The sequence below is a fragment of the Eulemur rufifrons genome, chromosome 2 (assembly GCF_041146395.1).
Source record: "Eulemur rufifrons isolate Redbay chromosome 2, OSU_ERuf_1, whole genome shotgun sequence".
NCBI classification, from domain to species: domain Eukaryota; kingdom Metazoa; phylum Chordata; class Mammalia; order Primates; family Lemuridae; genus Eulemur; species Eulemur rufifrons.
The window spans coordinates 39,896,578-39,918,848 of record NC_090984.1 but is presented as its reverse complement, the minus strand read 5'-3'; the positions used below and the strand labels follow the sequence as shown (position 1 = coordinate 39,918,848).

Sequence of the window (22,271 nt, the reverse complement as noted above, 5' to 3'; positions counted from 1 at the left end):
ATGACCCTTATTATGGATATGAAATGGGATCACAACTTTCTACTTGTACACAAGCAACTATAAATGTACTATAAATGTGTGAAACACTGTCTCTCGCTGAAGTGTGTGTAGAGGGGAAAAGGTATATGGGAACTCTGTACTAGGTTCTCAATTTTGTAAATCTAAAGCGAGTCTAGTCACAGTATTCAAGATGAGAGAAAATGGCAGCTAAGAGGGAGCCTCCTCTGCTGGGGGATGGAAAGCCCACCAAATATGAGGAGCTGGAGGATGAAGAGGACCTGTTTACCAGCACTGTCTCCACCCTAGATTCAAGTCCATCATCTCCAGAACGAGATAGTCTTCCTGCAGAAGATACTAGTGCAAGCTCCAGTGACCCAAAACTGGCAGAAGTTGTACTACATGATGCCAGAGAAGATCTTTTTATGGAAGCTACAGAAGAAGCTTCTTTGGACAGCCCAGAAAGGGAACCTATGCTTTCCTCAGAACCTTCTCCTGCAATCATGCCAGTCATCCCTACTGTACTCATTGCTCCTCGAAGCGTATGTCTGCTCCTGTGATCTTTGAAGAAGCAGCAAATGGAGATATTTTTGACATAGAAATTGATGTATCCAATTCAGAGAAAGTTGGTGATGGCATGAATGCTTACATGGCATATAGAGTAACAACACAGACTTCTCTTTCCATGTTCAGTAAGAGTAAATTTTTGTGAAAAGAAGATTCAGTGACTTTCTTGGTTTGCACAGAAAATTAGCAAGCAAGTATATATATGCCAGTTATATTGTGCCACCAGCCCCAGAAAAGAGCATAGTAGGCATGACCAAGGTCAAAGTGGTAAAGATTCATCATCCACTGAGTGTGTAGAAAAATGGAGAGCAGCTCTTGAAAGGTATCTTCAAAGAACAGTATAAAATCCAATTTTCCTGCAGGATCCTGATTTATGACAGTTCAGAGCTGCCTAGAGCAGTTAATACACAGCCTCTGAGCCTAGCAGGAATACTGAGGATGGTGAAGGAGGCTGTTGATGCTGTCAACAAAATGACAATCAAGATGAATGAATTGGATGCATGGTTTGAAGAAAAGCAGTAGCAATTTGAGGATCTGGATCAGCAACTTAGGAAACTTCATGCCGGCGCAGAAGCCTTGATCTGTCATAGAAGAGAACTTTGAGCCAACACAGCTGCCTTTGCTAAAAGTGCTGCCATGTTAGGTAATTCTGAGGATCATGCTGCTTTATCTAGAGCTTTGTCTCAGCTTGCAGAAGTTGAGGAGAACATAGACCAGTTACATCAAGAACAAGCTTTTGCTGACTTTTATATGTTTTCAGAACTACTTAGTGACTATATTCATTTTATTGCTGCAGTGAAATGGGAGGCAAAAGTGCAAGAAGGAGAAAGAGGTTTTGAGCAGACCTCTAAAACAATTCGAAAAGATGTGGGAAGAGTTGAGAAAGAACAAATGAAGGATTTTAAAACAGTTATCATCAAATACTTAGAATCATTAGTACAAACAACAACAGCTGATAAAATGCTGGGACACATTCCTACCTGAAGCCAAAGCCATTGCGTAGCAATAAGACTATTCCTCTTAAGAAGACCTCTGATGTTTGTTCTAGTTATGCTGAATTCCACAGTGAAATCATTTAAAGCCATCTAAATACACCACTCTATATTTTATGAATTACATGTGGTTATATTTATATCTATATATATATATATATATACACACTCTCTGATATTTTATTACAAGCTGCATGTCCTAACCCTCTTTGAATCAAGTGGACTGTGGCATGACATTCTGCAATACTTTGCTGAATTGAACACTATTGTGTCTTAAATATTTGCACTAAGATGTACACTACAAGGCCGGAAAAATTTACAATATTTTTTTCTTTACAATATGTTCTGTAGTATGTTTAGCCTCTTTATGAAGTGAATTATCAATGCATTGATTAATGTTCATTTGTTTATACATTCCTGTACAGAATTTATGATTTTGGGATTACAGTAATAAAATGATATTCCTTGTGAAAAAAAAAGCTAGTCTAAAATATAAAGTTTATTAAAGTATTGACTCCATTAAAAATGTCAATATCATCTATATCCTTATAATCCCTTATTATTTAATATATTTTTTCACTCTAAAATAATTTTATTATCAGAAATATGTAGAAACAAAGTAAATTAAGGGTAAAATAATCACCCCCAAAACTATTATATTAAAAATAACTCTCATTCACACTTTTACTGTATATCCTCTTTTTCTTCTGTACATACGATTTCATTGTTTTTGTTTTTTAACTAGTTGTAGTAATATTATATATAAAGTTAACACTAGGCTAGGCCTTTTGTTCATGGTGTTTATTACTTAATGGCTTAATAATAATCAGCTGAATGAATGTACCAAGTATTTACCTAAATATTTTTAATAGTTGCTTTGACAAACAATTTAGGTTGGCTCAACCAACATCCATATCTAACCTCTTTTTCACTTTCCTAACTACTATAGCAAATGTAAAAACCAAATACTCAACTTCCCAACTTTCCATGCAGCAAAGAGTGGTCATGTGACTGGCCTGGAGTTGTGAGCGGAAGTTGACTGGCACAGCCACTGTCTCTCTTTGTGCCTTGAACGGAGACATGATGGTTGATGTTATAGCAGCTGTTTGAGACAATAAAGAAGGGAATTGTTGAGACCTGCATATACTGCCACTTCTTGCTATTAAGGAAATAGACCTCCATTTGTTTAAGTCACTTTGGTTGCATTTTGTTTTAATTGTCACTAAATACATTCGTTTTTGAAATAGCTGGATATTTATTTATTAATTTATTTGATTTTTTTTAGTTGTAAAACTTTTGTTATATAAAACTTCCAACATTTACAAAAGTAAGGAGACATATAAATTAACCCCCATAAATCTATCACCAGGTTTAACAATAATCAATTTATGGCCTATCTTAATTCATTTAAATATTCCCTAATCACATTCTTCTCCACATAGTATTATATTGATAACTATAATGCTTCCAAATTTAAATATTATATGTATGTATTTATCCAGTGATCATTTTCATGAATAAAGTTTTTTCTGTTATTAGGACTATTCCTTAGAAAAGAAATTTCAGATCAATAAGTAATGGGTATCGTCTTTTGAAAGATAACTTGTGAAAGATTCAAGCATTGTCTAATACTGTTGAAAGCTTAGATAATTGAATGTTAATTAATTGACAAAATTAAAACATGTTTTAAAATATATTTCAGAATACTTTTATAAACATAATTAAAATATATCCCAACCTAAGTAAGCTGTTCATCTAACTAATAATACATATAATCCCTCACAGATGAGTTTTGTATTCTCCAGCTGACTGTGAGATTAGAATGTGTACAGATAGCTGAAGAATGGATAGTGCTTTTTGTGTTTCTTAGGAGTTACAGATGAGAAGGATTTACCCATCTCTGAATTCATTATATCATTACTATTTCCATCAGTTTGATAATATCTGTTCTAAATTGTTCAAGGTTTGAGAAATCATTACTCTTTGATGAGCATTGAAAGCATAAACTAAGACTAATATTAATCCATTGTTTAATCTTGATGGCTTTAACAAAAATAGTTCTCTTGTAAAAATGCAAAAAAATTAAGAATCTCTGAGTCTGTAGGTGAGGTAGAAGCCATTTAGTTCAGTATTTTTTAATTTTAGTATTTCTCTGAAATTCTTCAGAACTCTGAAAACATTTTATTTGATTTTTACTTAAAAATTCATCTCAAACAAATTAAAAATCATAAAAGAAAAGCAGCACATGAACTTAAATATGTTAATGTCAAATATGTCACATTAGTGACCATCATCAAATTAACGTGAGTTGTCAATGAAATATACTTTTGTGGGGTCACTAGGACAACATTTATCTAGTCATCTTTGAGTATATTTGAATAACTTATAAATACATTTTTGGTTAAAAAGCATGTAACTATCATTCTTTCATTTGATGTTTGATTTTTTTTTTTTTAAAGACAGAATCAGGCTAGAGTACAGTGGTGTCATCATAGCTCACTGTAACCTCAAGTTTTTGGGCTTAAGAGACCTCCTGCCTGAGCCTCCCAGGTAGCTGGGACTATAGGTGGTGCCACCATGCCTGGCTAATTTTTCTATTTTTTGTAGAGACGGGGGTGTCACTATGTTGCTCAGGCTGTTCTTGAACTCCTGGTCTCAAGTGATCTTCACTCTCCACCCTCCCAAAGTGCTAGGATTATAGGCATGAGCCACCACACCCAGCCTGGTGATTGATTTTTAATTTACTTGTAACAAATGTGAAAACTATACTACGAGAGCACATATGTACCAAAAACAATGGAGCGACAGTAGGCTAGATCTAGTGACAATTATGCTGTAGTCTTTCATTGTTGTGTTAGCATTTACTCTATGTTGGGTGATGCCTTGCACTTCTTGTTCAGTTTAGATCTTTTCTGAGCTTGCATGGATTGTTTATAAAGGTATCACTTGTAAATATTCTGTGTGAATCAGTATTTTGTTCTTGATGTTGGATACTAGTATGAATATTATTATTAAAATAACACATTGGATGATGAAGCAGACATATGCTTTTAACCTCCAAGCCTATGGCAGACTAGTTTGCTTACTCAAGTACTACCCTATCCCTCTTCCTTAAAGTGAATCAGGTTATGTTCAGGACAACTACTTGCACAGCTGAAAAATACTCATGTTTCCTAGCTTTCCTAAAGATGTAAAGGATGCCTGCTGAGGATTTCTAGGGAAATATGGCTTTCCTAATGCAGGTACTATCCCATATTCTTTAGCAATTCCTTCTGTGTCACTCCTGGATTGTGAATGTGAGCTGTCTTGCACCATCCGCCATGAGCATAAAAACCACACTGTAAGGATGATTAGTATTAATAAAACTGAAGGTACCCAGTACACTAATGGCCTCATGAAACTACTCCACCAGTCCTAGACTACTGACCTCCTAACTTCTTCTCAAGTGAGAAAAATAAATATTTATTTGGAGAAGCCAAATAGTTGGGTTGTTGGGGTTTTCTGGTACATGCAATTATTTAAAAACTATGAAAATTACTGACAGAATCCAGCCTCCTCATTTTGTAGAAAAGGTAACTGAGCCCTACTTTCCCCCTTCACATTATAATACCTTATCCAATGGTGAAATTATATATTTGTTTATTTCTTTACTGTTTGTCTTCCACTAGAATGTAAGTTCTGTGAGGTCAGCGACTTGGTCTTTCTTGTTCATTGCTCTATCCCCAGCACCTAGAAGACGATCTCACACAGAAGAGACAAGCAATGCTCACCAAATAAATGAATGAGTCAGGGAGCCCCCAGAGGGAGTCCAGTGACTGGATCAAGAAAAGGGTAAAATGGGGATTAAGATCCAATGTCCTGATTACCAGCTCAGCAATATTTCATTACATTACAGGAGGCTTTGGAGCTTTTTCAACTACTTGGATAGTGATGATAATTTTATACATACATTTAAACAGCAATGCATTACAATTCAATTGAATCTACTCACAAGGTCATCAAACCCTTGTAGTATCATCTCTTCAGGCCTCACACAATGATACTATTGCCGTTTTTCCTGAACTGCTGTGACTGGAAGCTATCCCTTAAATGACTCTGTACATGGATTCCTTGAGTGGAAAATCACAAAGCATATTAGCATATTAAAAAAAGCGTTCTGACATGTACTATAATTTTAAAAATCCATTTCACTTTACCTTAACACTTTCAAAATTTATGTTCTCTCAGAATGCCCTGCCTGCCTTCATTTTCTGTTTAACACATTGACTGCCATGTGAGTTGTATTTAACTCAGGCTAGTTTTGAGCCCCAGGCCGTATAAGCAAAACCCTGCAGTTGATTCATGAAAATCTTGCTTGATGTTCTTATTGTTACAATCAATATTCACAATTTAATTCTAAAAACATGGATTGCATTGCATATAACTCATGCACAGAAAACAATAAAAAAAAATCAGAAAGGATTGTTTTATTAATAATAAAACACTGTGGCCCCTGGGAAAATTTTTTTCTTCTAGTGTGGCAGTCAATGTGTTAACCCTTACTAAAAATCCCACAGGATTAGTGTAGTCCTTTAAAAAACCCTGGGTTTTGACCACTGTAGTCCTGGTAGAGTATTTTAAGCCCTTCAATTTCTTATAATAAAAGCCTTGCTGAGCACTCGTGTCTGATGATAAAAACCCTGCTCTGCAGAAGTGTTCTCTTATTGGGCTAAGTCTTCCAGCTGTGAGACCCATGCTGCTCAGTTCGATGTAAGAGCTACTGTATCACATCCTCCTGCTGGTGCATATAGTTCTAAAAATGCAGCCTATTCTCCTCTTACCCAAAGGTGATGACCACCAACATTATCATCATCACATTCTTCATCATCATCATCACTGCTTTCAGTTTGACTGCTGTTGGCGTATAAGAATGCTACTGATTTCTGTACATTGATTTTGTAACCTGAGACTTTGCTGAATATGTTTATCAATTCCAGTAGTCTTGTGGCAGAATCTTTGGGGTTTTGTAGATATAAGATTATATCATCAGCAAAGAGCAATAGTTCAACCTCTTCTGCCCCCATTTGGATCCCCTGGATTTCCTTCCCTTGTCTGATTGCTCTGGCTAGGACTTCCAGCACTATGTTGAATAGAAGTGATGATAGAGGGCAACATTTTCTGGTTCCAGTTCTAAGCGGGCATGCTTTCAATTTTTCTCTGTTCAGTATGGTGTTGGCTGTGGGTTTATCATATATGGCTTTTGTCATTTTTAGCTAGGTCCTGTCTATGCCTATTTTGTTAAGAGTTTTTATCATAAAAGGGTACTGAATTTTGCCAAATGCTTTTTCTGCATCTATTAAGAGGATCATATGGTCTTTATTTTTACTTCTATTTATGTGTTGAATTACATTTATAGATTTGCATATGTTGAACCATCTCTGCATCTCTGGGATGAAGCCCACTTGGTCATGATGGACCATTTTTTTGATAAGCACCTGAATTCTGTTTGCTAATGAAATTATTTTAAATGATTGAGGTGTGATTATAAGGTTATTGAGTGCAGTTTTTCTTGTCCTAACTGATTCTAAAAATCTATTTATATTCTCCTCCACAGCCATAGACACACACACACACAGACATACACATACACACACACAAACACTTTTTCTCCCAATAGCTATATGGATTCTAAAAAAAAAAAAAAAAAAAACCCTCAAACTTTTCCTCAAATAGTATCCTACAGAGGGAAGTTGCCTTGGCCTCTTCTGATTCTCTAGTAAATTGGAAAATAATCAAAGGCATCAACTCCCTGAGTGAGTGGACTGTAGACTGGGCCATTTAAAAGTTAGTAGGGTTCTTTCCCAGGTTTACTGAGGTATAATTGACAAAAATGGTATATATTCAATGTGTACATTGCAATGATTTGATATACATGTACATTGTGGAATGATTACCATAATCAAGATAATTAACCCATTCATCACCTCACATATTTATCATTTTTTAAATGGTGAGAACACTTAATGTCTACTCTCATAGCAAATTTGAAGTATACAATATAGTATTATTAGCTATAGTCATCATGCTGTATATTAGATCCCCTAAACTTATCCACTTTATAACTGAAAATTTGTACCTTTGACTAATATCTCCCCATTCATACCACCCCCATACCCTGGCAACCACTTCTCTACTCTCTGTTTCTATGAGTTTGATGTTTTAGATTCCACATATAAGTGAGATCATGCATTATTTGTCTTTCTGTGTTTGGCTTCTTTCACTTAGCTTAACGTCCTACAGTTTCATCTATGTTGTTGCAAATAACAAGATTTCTTTGTATTTTATGGCTGAATAATATTCTGTGGTATGACTGAATGCCTTGGCTCACACTTGTGTTCCCAGCATTTTGGGAGGCTGAAGTAGGAGGATCACTTGAGCCCAGAAGTTGGAGGCTGCAGTGAGCTATGATCACACCATTGCACTGCAGCCTGCGTGACAGAGCAAGACCTGTCTCTAAAAAAAAAAAAATGTGTATATATACACATATATATACACACACACACAGACATACACACATATCTTCTGTGGTATATATATGTATGTGTATATATGTTGTGTACATTTATGTATATGTGTACATATATATATTACATTTTCTTTATTCATCCATCAATAGGCACTTAAATTATTTTTGCATTTTGGCTGTTATGAATAATACTACAATGTCCAGAGATTCATTTTTCTAGATATTGTTAGATGGCACTGATTTCATTAGATACACCCAAACTTTAATCTACCATTCTGTCAAACTCAAGAAAGTGAGTTATCTCAAAACTGTATTCTTGGTTTTCTACATTACTTAAGCATACACTCTCTCTGAGTGATCTTTCTGAGACTCATGACTTAAATATCACCTGATTTCTCCTATGTGCACATCTCCAGTCTTGATCTCTTTGCTCAGCTCCAGACTTGTATATTCAAATGCCTCCTTGCATATACTCCTCTCTTTGAAAATCTAATAGACATATTGAGATTGAGATGTTTTAAATAGGAATCTTAATTTTTACCCCTGCCTTCTCATTGTTTTCTCTAGTTTTCATCATTTCAGAAATGGCCAAACCCAGTTGCTCAGCATGCCAATCACTCAAATTTTTAAATTTCCCTTTTCTCCTTACATTCTATATGAAATCCATTAAGTCCTGTCAGTATCTTCTGTAAAATACATCCAAATCTGACAACCTAAAAGTGTCTGCACTGAAAACATACTTTTACCACTTTTATGTCTCTTCTGCAACAGCCCTTTAATGGGCCTCCTCAGATCGACTCTTGTCCTCTTATGGTCCATTCTTACAGCTAAAGTAATATCTACAGTGCATAAACTACATTATATCATTCTCTTGCCCAAAACTCTTCAATGACTTCATAGGTCAAAGAGGAAAAACCCAAATCCTTACTGTGGCCTGCAAGCCCCTCCCTGATCTGCTTCCTGCTCATCTCTGACCACATCACTCTCTCCTTTCTCACTGCATTTCTGCAACCTTGGCTTTCTTAGATTTTGGTCCCTAAGTATACCATGCTTATTTCCTCTTGGGGCCTTCATGCTTATCTCCTCAGCCTGGAATACTCTTTGGATGTGTTTTCATATAGCAGTCTCATTTTTATCATTGAAGACTCAGATCGATGTCATTTTTCAGAGAGGTCTCCTCTGACCACATTAACCCTAGTAGGATTCTGCATCTTTTGTCCTGTTGAACTACTGTATTTACTTATGAACATGTTTATTATCTGTCTGTGTCCCCTGGAATATAAGCTCTTTGAGGCCAAGGAATTTGATCATTGTGTATCCTCAGTAACTAATAGACAGCCTCTCATAACAAGTGCCCTATAAAAAACTGTTGACCGTATGAATGAATCTGGATAGTTATAAACAGTTCATTGTCCTCTTTGTCTCTAATCTCTTCCTTCAGTCCACTTCCCGTCTAAATTAAACTTCTTGAAACATCAACTTCTTTTATTCAAGAGCATTGCGATAGCTTCCTAAAAGAATCAAGTTCCAAATTCCTCTTCCTGAATTTAAAGTTACTAATTTTCTTAACTCATACTCTTCTTATACAAAGTTTTTTTGTTCCCTGAAATGAACACTTGGCTGGACTGGTCTCCCTGACCCTGAGAAAATCCTTTTCCAGTCTCTTGTCTTTGCTATTATCTTTCCCATGAGGAAGTCTCACCCAATTCCACATGGTTCAAGTCCCAACTCCCCGACCAGTCACTATCCCACCATATAGAAAGCTCTTCCTTTTCTGCCATATATGTATTATATTTATTATATTTTATATTGTCATCATGTTGGTGTAATATATACCCTTATCCTACTTATTCTGTGGTGGGTAATACTTTTGAAAGTAATGCCTGAATCCTACTATTAAAATACCCCATCAATCTGGCACATTGATCCATAGATAGTGCATCTGTTCAATTCGCAGTTAATGATGGACTAGAGTAACACATAAATTTAATTAGAAATTATAATTTTAATACTAAACTATAGTAAAAAAGTTTACTTATGTTATTAACAATAATGTATCCCCAGACTTATTCCAGGATTTCAGACACAAGTGTTTAGGGTAGCCATGCAAATTATGTAAATTATAGAAGTGGGCTTAGTGTACAAATAGCAGATATACAGGAATATTCTGCACTTCCACAACTAACATTTAAAAAAAAATTTTCTTGAAACATATGGGCTGTTTAGGTGACTTATTATCTTCTGAGCTTTGCTGGACAAAGGAATATTTATTTACTATAAACAATATAAGAAAGCAAAGGTGATGACAAAAAGCAACTGACATTTGGTCTCATTGTCCAGATGAGCAGGGTGTAGTGGGGAATATGGATAACTGCAGTCATACAACTCATCCTAGGAGGGCAGTGGCAGTGCCTGTCCAGAAGGTTATTGCTGCATAAAAATGGAGGCCCAGTGTTCATTGAGCTTCTGTCTTTTTTTTTCAAAGTGGGCCAAAAATGCATGTCTTTTATGTTAAATTACTCAAATTTTAAATGTTGAACATATCTGAGTGTCAAATCTGCAAACTTGATGTTGTATATTTGTAGTACCGACTCAGAAAATGTCCTGTATTGTTCATTTAATTGAGCTGCAGCAATTTGCACTTTATTCTCCACACTTTATCTTCTTTTTCCATTAGCATTTAATAAATACTCCATTCTCTCTTTTTCAACATTAGTCTTGATAAATGACCAAAGATTATTATAAAAGTTTGGCATGTATTTTCTGATGACCAAAGTAATGTGTACCTCTAGAAAACTTGGAAAATGCTGAAAAGTATATATAAAAATATAAGAATAATTCTTCTATACACTGCTATCATTTTCATTTTTCTTTCTATATTTAGTTTAGGCTATATTTAATTAACATAATAGTCATTGGTTTATTTTTCATAAAAAGAATTTATCCATGAACTTAAAAATTCTTGGTAAGCACCATTTGAATGTCTGCATAGATTTCTATTGCTTAGATGTACCATAATTTATTTAACCACATCTCTATCCTTGGACAGTTAGGTTGCTTCCAGCTTTTTTTCTCTATAATGAATAATGTTGCAGTGAACATTTTTGTACATAAACTTCTGTTTGTATTTTTGAATTATTTCCTTATAAATAGTCAATGGATTCACATACATAAATATTTTTGAGACCAAGTTGATTTCCAAAAATGTTTTGCCAATTTATAATGCTGCCAGCAATTTGAGAGTGCATATTTTACTGCACCCAAACATTTGGATACTCTCATGAAAAAAAAATTAAGATAATGGAGTATTCCATGTTTGTACTTCTTTCCTCAAGTTGTCTCCCTTATCTCTGACTTAGCAGACCACTTTTATTCTTAGTCAAAGTGAAAATCAAGGATTCCTATCCCTCTACAAAGTTATTCATAGCCACAGTCATTCTTATTTCTTAGGTCATTCTTATTCGTTTTCACTTGCCTCAATGGAAGAAATAACCTTTGTGTCTAAGACTAATGCCACCACATGTGCGTTAACTTTCATCTCTTTCTATATCCCTGAATATCATGTACTCTCAGCCATACCTTCTATCTTAAATAATGTCAATATCTTCTACTTTTGTGGTTCTTTCTTCATAGCGTATAATACGACTCAAATTTGTTTCATTAAAAAATCCTTTCCTCATCCTAGTTTCCACTTTCAGTTGCACTCTTATTTCTCTTCTTGATTTTACAGCCAAGTTTCTTTGAAAGATTGCTCTTAATTCACTGCCTTTACTTTTTCAACTTACAACATTCTCCTGGTCACCAATGTTATTACTACTCTGGAACAAGCTTTGCTCAGATCACCAGTGATCTACTCTTTGTAAATCCAATAGGCTCTTTTAGGGACTCATTTTACCTGTCCTCTATGATCCTTTAATACCCGCTAACCCTAATCCACATAAGTGTGCTTTCCTGAAGACAGGAGACAAACAGATTGAAGATGGTTGCATTCAAATTTCCACCTCAAGAAGGCTGCCAGTTGAGGCCAAGGATTGGCAGTAATAGAAGAGAAAGAAGACTGATGTGGTCAGAAAGTGCAATGAAGAAAGGAATAATCTATCAGCTAGTGATCATGGAATATGAGGAATAAATAATTTAGAGCCACAGAAACTAAACATGATAGCAGGAAGAATATTAGAGAGAGAAGACACACCCTACAACAAGACATGGGCATTAGAAAACTGTTGAGACTATCAAGTCTGTTTATTCATTTATTAATTTATTGAATTAACTCATATTAAACACTTCCTACATGCTAGGTACAGGGAATACAGTGCTTAAAGGGGTAGATGATTCACTGTCAATATCAGAAGAAGCAAAAAATTTGTAGGGATAGAATCCAATAAAGAAACAGATTGGTAAGGGGTCTTCAGGAGTTTTAGGGGGCCTACAATGCCTAGTGACCGTTGCATCAAAGGGATTGTGGTATCAACAGTAGCAGAGAAAGTCAATGAAATTAATTTTGGAATGATATAAGGTATGAAGGCAGGAAATAATGGTATACGAATAGATGACAGGACAGATGGAGGAAAAAATCAGAAGCAGTAGAAGCTTCAAAGAATTGGTAGGAACAGTGTTGAGGCTGGAATGCTGAGGCACTGGTTCCGATGAAAGTATCTTTGGAGGATGCCAGTGATGATCACATAGTCAACGTGAATTTTGATCCTGTTTGAAATAAAGACAAGATAATGCCCATATAATCATTTGTCTAAAAAGTGTTCCCTAACACAGGGGATAAAATCTGTATTAAAAATTCACATAAGTTGTGATGATATATAGATATTAGAACTGTAGAGCTAATGCAAACTGCATGACATCAGATCAACCCAGATTTCAAGATTGTCTTAATCCCAACAGATGTAACACATTATAATTTCCTAGTGTAAATAAAGGAGTTCAGACATATTGTTCTATATCACAAGATTCCTTGATGGATCCTATCAAAATAAATCAGACTCACATCCATCAAATGCCATTTGAAATATTTTAGAGTTTAAGCTCTCAAGAGAAAGTAATTTCCATTCTAATTAAGTTTCATGAATTTGAAATCCAACCAGAGCAATATAAATCCAACAAGAGTCCTCTTCATTAATTTAAGACTGTGATAACATCTCCACGTGGAACGGGATAGCCACGAGGCCCTGATCAGACAATTTTGTCCTTTTTCAATACTATGTCCCCAGCCAAATCAACAGAGTAACAATTCCCATCAATCTCCAAGCTGTCCACAATGATCATACCAGTTACACTGCGGTCCAATGACTTTCTTGAGCAATGTTTTATAGCCTGAGAGTAGGCATAAGCAAAGCAGGCAGTAGACATGATCTGGTATTGGGAAACTGGAATGTGAAGGGCTGTGTTCAAGTCTAGGTTGGACAGGAAATCATATATGTAGCCTGATTGGCTGTGAATGAGAAGATATTTAATGACTGAAGACCTTTCTGAAAGCTGCTATGGTATTGTGGGATAGTGAAAAAGAAGGAAGATATTGAAGTTTCCATCTAAGTTAGAGAGAAGTTATTTATAGTATTTAGATCTTGGAAGCACATGAGATGTGCTGACATTATTCAGGGACAAAACGGATCAATAAAGTTGAATTTCAGTGGGTCTTTAACATGGATATCACACATACTTAATAATGCTTAATAGGGTGGCTGGCTCACTGATTGATTAGTTTATTTGGCCAAATGCAAGGCTTAGAGTTATGATTTTTAGTCTTTCTGCATATTCAATAAGGCAACCTTTTGGTTGGGGGAAACTGAACTTGCCTGCTGAGGCGGTGGACCCTGCTGGCTCTGTCTCTACTTCAGAATGGTGCCACATTTACCAAATAATGCCTTTAAGGAGCATTTGAAGAATTTATGAGATTTTAGCTTTTGTTGTTTGTAAATGATAAAATATAATATATCTGTGCATTATAAAGCACAACGATTTGCAAGATAAATATTATAGTGGAAAAATCTCATTTTAGTTTTGATCCATATGCACTGTGCTTTTGCACTATACAAATGAAAGAAGATATCATCATATAAATAATTTCAATAAAAGTGAACAAAACCATTGTTTCAGTGCTTGCTGGATTAACTCTAAACTATTTTTTTTGCCTCCAGATCATAAGGGATGTCATCCATTACTTTCACAAAGTAACATTCTATTCTGGAGAATTGAAAATATATTCACAAAGTAAGTTACTCTGAACTTTACAGAGAAATCTTGAAATCTCAGGTTATTTTTCATAAATAAAATGTTCTTTTTACCTACTTCAAATCAGATTTTTTAAAAAAGACTCAACATTTTCACGGTCAAATAAAATGTTCTTTTTACCTACTTCAAATCAGATTATTAAAAAAAGACTCGACATTTTCATGGTCATGAGCATAAATTTTGGAATCAGCTTCTGCATTTATACCCTGGCTCATTAGCTATGATGCCTTGGGCAAGTTTTCTAACCTTTATACTGTCTCATTTTTTTCATCTGAAGAATAGTTATAACACTGTTGTTGTGAGAATTAATGAGGAAAGTGAATAAAAATAGTAACTGTACATAATAAGTGTTAGATATCTTTTAAAAATCTCTTTAAGGAAAATAGATATTCCAAGGGCATTGGAGCTGAGACATGCGTAGAGAAATCACAAGCAGATATGATTCATATTGGTTGGGCACTGAATGCATAACACAGGGAACTCAGGCTTCAGGGCGGGTATTTAAAAATAGAGGGTATGTGGAACAGACTTTATAGACAACACTATGGAGATTTCTCAAATAATTAAAAATAGAGCTACTATAAGATCCAACAATCCCACTACAGGTATATATTTAAAGGAAATGAAATTAGTATCTTGTAGAGATACCTGCACTCATTGCAGCATTATTCACAATAGTCAAGATATGGAAATAACCTAAGTGCCCACTGATGGATGAATGTATAAAGATTCATCTTTATCTATATATTACATCATATATGTTACATTTGTATAAACACACATACACACGATGGAATATTATTCAGCCTAACATGAAGGAAATCCTATCATTTTCAACAATGTGGATGAACCTGCGGGACATTTTGCTAAATGAAATAAGCCAGGCACAGAAAGACAAATTCTGCATGATCTCACTCATATGTGAAATATAAAAAAGTCTAACTCAGGGAAGCAGAGAGTAAACTAGTGGTTGTCAGGGGCTGGAGTTTGGGGAAATGTGGAGATGTTGGTCAAAGGGTACAAAGTTTTAGTTATGCAGGATGAGCAAGTTCTAGAGATCTAATATACATCATAGTGACTAGAGTTTACTGTATTTAAATACTTGAAATTTGCTAAGGGAATAGATCTTTGCTTTCACCATGCACACACACATGCACACTCAGGTAATAATGTGAGGTGATGGATATGTTAATTGACTATGGAGATCATTTCACAACGTATATCAAAACATCATGTTATACACATTAAAAAAATAGAGAGCAGGTTGCTACCCTTAACATACTAAGCAGATTGAAATCATATATATATTATAATATAAACTAAGAAAACATGAGAATTTATGAAATTTCACTGTCCCAAGCTCTTGCTTGAAGTGTTCAGAGACTTCAGGAACCTTGTGAGACCATTAAAATCTCTGTAATAAAGTTATGTGAATATCCCCACTATTGTCTGTTAATCCAATATGGACTATTTACATTGCTGCCTCTGAGTTTCCACAAAATTCTGATATTCAGTATCAACTCTAGCAACATGTGCTTAGGTAGCATCTGATGATTCTGTCTAGCAACTACTCTCCTTTCTTCTAGTAATGGCCTCCTCTGTTTTTCATGACATACAGATGGAATGGTCAGTCAAGATGTCCCATTGTTTCCTAGCCAAGGGATCAGCCAGGGCAATTGAACTTTCCCTCCAGGAATTGAGTCTTCAGTGAAATGAATCAGGACTAAAATCATTATTACTAATTCTTGCAGATGGCAGTTCCCAGAACCAAGAAGAGATTGTTTTTGTTTATTTGATTGTTTGTTTGTTTGTTTGCAACTGAGAACCCTAAAGCTCTTCTGCTTTCTGCTTGTTCCAAAGCCTGTTTCTGAACTTGTTTTCAAGGATATGAGCTACCCAATATCATTCCAATAATGTCATTATTTTTAACTTGTATTTCTGTTTTATGAGAAGAACGTCTAAGATCAGGAGGTATTAATATAGTGAACAATCCATGACTTTCCCTATTTTGGTAGTTGATGTAAATTGTTAACTGATAACACAATGCACTAAAAAGAAAGAACATATTTAATTTTGTAATAAATATTTTTAATGCAAGTACATATTTGTAATAAAAGATCAGCATTGAGTAGACTAATAAAGTAGATGATGTACAAAATAGAAGAGAAAGTGAGACAGGAAGAGCTCTACTTCAAATGTGCTTCAGAAATTGAATATTCCTCTGTTTGTTTCTTGTTGAGGACTTTAACCTCTCCTTCCAAATCAGTTTCTTCATCTGTAAGGTGGGGATAATAATACTTCTGTCAAGTTACTATCATTATTGATTGAGATAATGCATATGAACATGTCTGGCATGCAACTTTACTCATGTTAAGAATTTTATAAATAATAGTCATTTATTATTGTGTAACTAATTATTCATGTATTTTTCCTTTACTAGAGAGCATACCTATCTTCTTTGCCACTATATCTCTAGTTCTAACTATAGTGCTCAGTATAAGTGGTACTCAGTAAATATTTGTTGCGTAAATAAATGATATAAATAAAAGCAAAATGATAAACAGAATCATTTTAGAGGCTATGTCACCTGTGACATTCAATGTTTTTCTGATTTTTTTCTAGTTAGGAATTACTAACTTTCATAGTTAATTTTTTAAAAAATATATGTATCTTAAAGTTTTAGAATTTACTTCAATTAAACTGAGAACTTAGAAGCAGTAGGAAGTTTTTTCTTTAAGCAGTTGAGTGTTCTAATACTTGTTAGTATTTCTTAGAAGTGTCAAAATGAGAGAATAGGTTTCTGGAAATATTATCCCCGTTCAGCATTAGGTGCACATTCATTACTCACTGCATGTGCAGGAACATGCACACATCCTTATCGTTTAATGGGATGCTCCTTTTTTGTCCCAATGTTCTTGTTTGTCCTAATTTTACCCTACCAAGCTTGCAGAGACTTGCATTTTAAGGAAGACTTAAGGAGTACTGTAAAGTTTCTAATTAATGGCACTTATAGCAATTCAGATACATTTTTAATAAGACAAGTACTATTCCAGGATTCACACACACACACACAAATATGGTCAGGTTAGCAGCACATGATTCTTTGGGAAGTATCCATTGTGTTAAAAATGTGGTATATAAACATTTGGTCTTATACGTGTTTCAAAAGCTGCTGTTTTAAAATACTTAAGAATATTTTTAGCATTGGTTGTTACAGCACAAATGGTACATGCTAATTTTAGAACATATTAACAAAATGGTGAAAATATTAAATATGATTTTTATCATCAATGCAAACATTGATCATTGGTTCAATATAGCTATAAACACATTTGCATATGTGGTTTGTTTATGTATATAAACGTTAAATATATAGTATATATAAAATCCTGTTTTGTCGAAAACTCAAATGCTTGATAAAAATTCAAACAATAAAGTATAATCAATGTAAACTAAGTTTCCCTCCCGAGGCAGGCTGCCAAGACACCAATCCCTGAGTGTCCAAGTCCTACTCCTCAGAGGACATTGCCATCACTAGTTTTCTCCCTAGTCTTGTAGAAAAACCTAATGTATATACATGCATTTATGTGCATCACTTTTAAAAATTCCACAGCAGAGCACTTTTCTGCACTGTGCTTTTTGTAATCACCTTATCATGGAGATTTTATTCCATATCAACATATATTAAATTATATAGCTAACGATGAAATATCAAAATTTAGTGGAACCCCTGACCCACCAGGACCTGATTCTCATGCTGATATAATTCTACTTCTCCATTTTATGGGTGAGGAAACTGAGACTCAGGGAGGTGTTTGAAAATGAGACAGAAATGGAGCAGGGACCAAGCATTCTGGTTCTCAATCTTCTGACTTTGCATGACACAAAGGTAAGTTCACAGAAGTCCTAGAAAATCTGTACCCAGGGAGAAGTAAAATATTAAAGGGAAGAAGAGAAAGTAATGGAGATGATAAGAATGACGAGCCATTCATCTTATTAAATTGAGAAAGGTTCAGGGCTTCTCGGCTTAAAGTTTTGCTTGAAACAGCTTGTATTTCTGATTCAGTTACTCATAAAAACCTAGAGCAGATATTTAAAGCCCTCTGGAGTTTTGCTATGGTTTGAGTCTCAGAGAAATGAGATGATGCTGCAATTTCTAGCTCTGTCTCAATTACTAGCCAGTGAAAAGGAGCGATATTGCCTCTCTCTCCTCTCTAGCCCCACAGCCCTGCCTCTGCCCTGGTGTGCCTAGCTGGGACAGGGGTGGGTCCAGGGACCTTCTCTACAGGTTGCCAAGAGTCTAGGCTAATTTCTCTGAGGGTTGTTCAGTTCTAGGCCTGAGCCTTGGGGCCTGGGTCAGCCCAGTTCACTAACCAGAGCTCCAGGGGCTCTTTTCATGTAAATATTCTACCTAATTAGGCAAGATATTTTATAAGTTAAAAATCTATGGGGACATTGCTTTATCAAACACATTGGAAAGACAATTATTTTCCATTATTTTTTAACACCTTACTTTTCTCCTAGGCCAAACTAACTCCCCCATGATCTATCTTGTTCTATTTCAAAGTCCCATCTAATTGCTACCCACAAAATGGCAAAACTTCTCATTTATAGGAACTTTTCTGAGCTATTTTCAACAAAACACTGTTTAAATTTCCATATAATTGTGAATTTAGAGGTATACCATTCTTCTAATAGGGTGCTACAATTTACTAGAGTTAGAAATTAAAACATTTAAAATATTTAATAAAGCCATACTGACTTTCAGTTCAATTCAGTAAATTACTTTTGCACTCATACTTAGCATATGTAAGTATCACATATTAGGTATACGCTAGAGGCCCCTGCCCTGGGATCCCGGCTCTTCTATTATCAGTCCCTGAACTGTGTCTGGTCCTGATCTCAGGCTACGCAGCTACACTGCTCCCTGCCTACCACAATAATCTATGTCCAGTTTTCCAAGTTTAGGATTCTCGTAGGCAGAATGGTTGGGCAGGGTGAACGATCAATATAACGTAGTTTCTACATCGAGGAGCTCACACTTAAGCAAGGAGTTCAGTGCATGCATCATTAGCTACAATACTGGTGCACACCCTTTAATTATCATTTATGCCGTTGTGTGTTTTAAAAGCGGAATACAACCTAGGCCGTAGAGAAGATAGTGTTTCAGGTATTATAGAGATATAAGGAGAAACTGAGACAAACAAACATGAACCTCACCTCAAATTCTAGTAGATTAAATAATTAATTAGTTAACAATATAGCAATTGTGAAACTGTGAACACAAGATTAACATTTTAATAAAATGTTCATATAAATAAAAAGTCATAAAGGATTCAAAACACAAATGACAAATGAACAAAAGAGTTGGGTGAATACCTCATACATGAGAGAATATTAATAAACAAATACCTAAAAAACATATTCAACTTTACTAGCAAGAAAAGGCAAATTAAACTAGGTTGTACCATATTTTGCTTAGTACATCAGCAAAAATTTTAAAAGCTTATGAGCTAATGGTGTTGCACTGTATACTGATAAATAGTTGTTGAAGAAATAAATAAATGAAGAGATGGACTGATGACTCTTAGGGAAAATATGCAAACTGTTTTATACCCTAGTTGAAATCTATGCATATGAATAAAGGCACATACAGGTATATGGAAAAACCCTAATGGAATAATGTTCATTACTCTTTACCTCATTTTCCTTATCTGTAAAATGGAGGAAAAAATGCATTACTTAAAATTCTTTAATTTCTTTTCCCAAATTTTCTGTTTTCCCCAAATTTCTATTATAGGGTTCTATTTCTTATACTTTTGAAAGAAAACTCTTACAATAGGGCTTAAAAATAAAAAAAAAAATCAGTAAATTGGACATAGATTGCTATGGCGTGCAGAGAGACCAGACACAGCTCAAAGAATGGTAATAGAAGAGCTGAGATCTCAGAGTTGCCTGTAGTACAAGTTAAGTCATCAGCTGTACCTAAACTTGACAGGCAGAGCCTGTAGTACAAGTTAAGTCATCAGCTGTACCTAAACTTGACAGGCAGACTAGAGGGAGGTAGCCCTAAGGCTGTAATCCAAGTCTTAGGGGCTGGTGGCAGGGCCTCCAGGTCAAGAGAAAGTAATTCACCATGATCCATTTGAGAAAGACATCCTGAAAAATGAGAATGCTATTTGTGGCTTATCTCTACTGCATATTCCCTGAAATATCTTCACTTTCTAATGAAGCTTCCTTCTGCACTTAAATCTAAAGAGTAGGCTGGCCTGGAATGGAAAGAATGGGGAAAAAGCAGCAGCCCCGGGGAAGAAGCCAGAAAAAGAATGGGAAGGGCCCCTAAGGCTTGTAAAACACAAGAAAACTGAGACCTCTCAGTAGTGGAAGAGTTGGGAAGTAGAGCTGCTTGCATTGTCAAGTACCTAGAAACTCTATGCCGTATTGTGAAAAGTGTGCTCCTATTTCAAATTTACCAGACTTGCTTTCTAAAAATGCAGATTTCTGGACTTAACCCAGAACTATTGAATCCTGGTCCCTGAAAATGTGCATTTTAAACAACTTCTGAAAGTGATTCTTGTGTACTTTTAAAAAGATTGAGAACTATCAAATGTCAGCATGCTTAAGAAACATCAAGAAGCTCATAAAGAAATTATGCATACCTGGATACCATCTCTAGGGATTGTGACGCACTGCAGCTGGGGTGCTGTAAAACGTCTATACCTTTAGCAAGCACCTGGGTCTTTGAGGCAGGTAGTTCACAAGTTATCCTTTGGGAAACAATGTTATAGGTTCTTATATATATGTGTGTGTATTTCTTATTTATATAAATTTATGGAGTACAAGTGTAATTTCGTTACATGCATAGATTGTGTAATGGTGGTTGCAGGTTCTTTGAATAAAGTTAAACATCGGCATAAAAACAAAAATCAGATGACCAGACTATGATTAGATATTAAGCACAGCAGCTCTACTAATGCTCTACTAATTGCTCTACTCATTTATTTATTCATTTATTTTATGATAGTCTAATGCTGGTGAATTTAATATTTAAATAGACATAATATGAGAGTTTTGTGAGAAAATCTTGTTCTATTTCCTCCCCACACCATCACTATCGGTTATAAACCTGTAACGGAGCTGCTTGTTGAGCTCACTTCCTGAATGCGAGAAGTGATTTCACCTGTTGGAATCTCCCAGCATTCCTCAACAGTGGGCTGCAGCTGAAACCTGCATCAGAAGTGATGGGTCTCATGGCGTCCAGCACCTTCCTTCCAGCTTGCTCAACCTTTAAGACTGGAAATTGGAATGAAGTGGGAAGGCACTAGGCTCCCAAAAGAAAGAAAAAAGAAGGTTGAGTTCTCTTACTGGCCCTGGGAGGAACTTCTAAGAGTGAGTATACCAGTTCTTAGGTAACAGGTGGTTTTTGATTGTCATTTGTCTGAATACAGTCTTGACGCTTGTGGAGGTCCAGGGAAATGGGCACTTTGAGACTCTCATAGCAAAGATTTGGGATTTAGAGAAATATAGCTCAGTGGTAGTTCAGACTGAGGACAGAAATGTGGCACATAACAAAGGGCCCCTTTTCTGTCTCCTCCCTTTGCCCACCGCCTCCTCACCATGCACACATATTTCAATCATTCTGTTACTCTTTCCCTAAGGTCAGATAGTAGGACAGGCGAGTTATATTCAAAGTGGAACAAAGTTTTTAGGCCTAGGACAACAGGATTTGAGTCTATGTAAAGTTCTTGTCTGACTTCATTGATTTTGAGAAATTCTATTTTCTAATTATTAGTTTGTTATGATTTCCTTTTTTGCCCTTACTATATTTTTAGTAACTTAAAATGCAGTCACTTCTTGGCTGAGATAAGGTTAGGAATGAAAATGTTTTTGTTCAGTTTGTCATTTTTTTTAATGAAAACTGAATTTTATTTACACCCATTTCCATTTAATATATCACATCTTCAGGA

At 35.3% G+C, this 22,271-nt stretch overlaps 1 pseudogene; it reads left to right on the top strand.

Moving 5' to 3' along the window:
• Positions 1-200: 200 nt before the first annotated feature.
• LOC138375801 (sorting nexin-2 pseudogene) lies at positions 201-1,567 on the top strand (annotated as a pseudogene).
• The last annotated feature ends 20,704 nt before the right edge of the window (positions 1,568-22,271 follow it).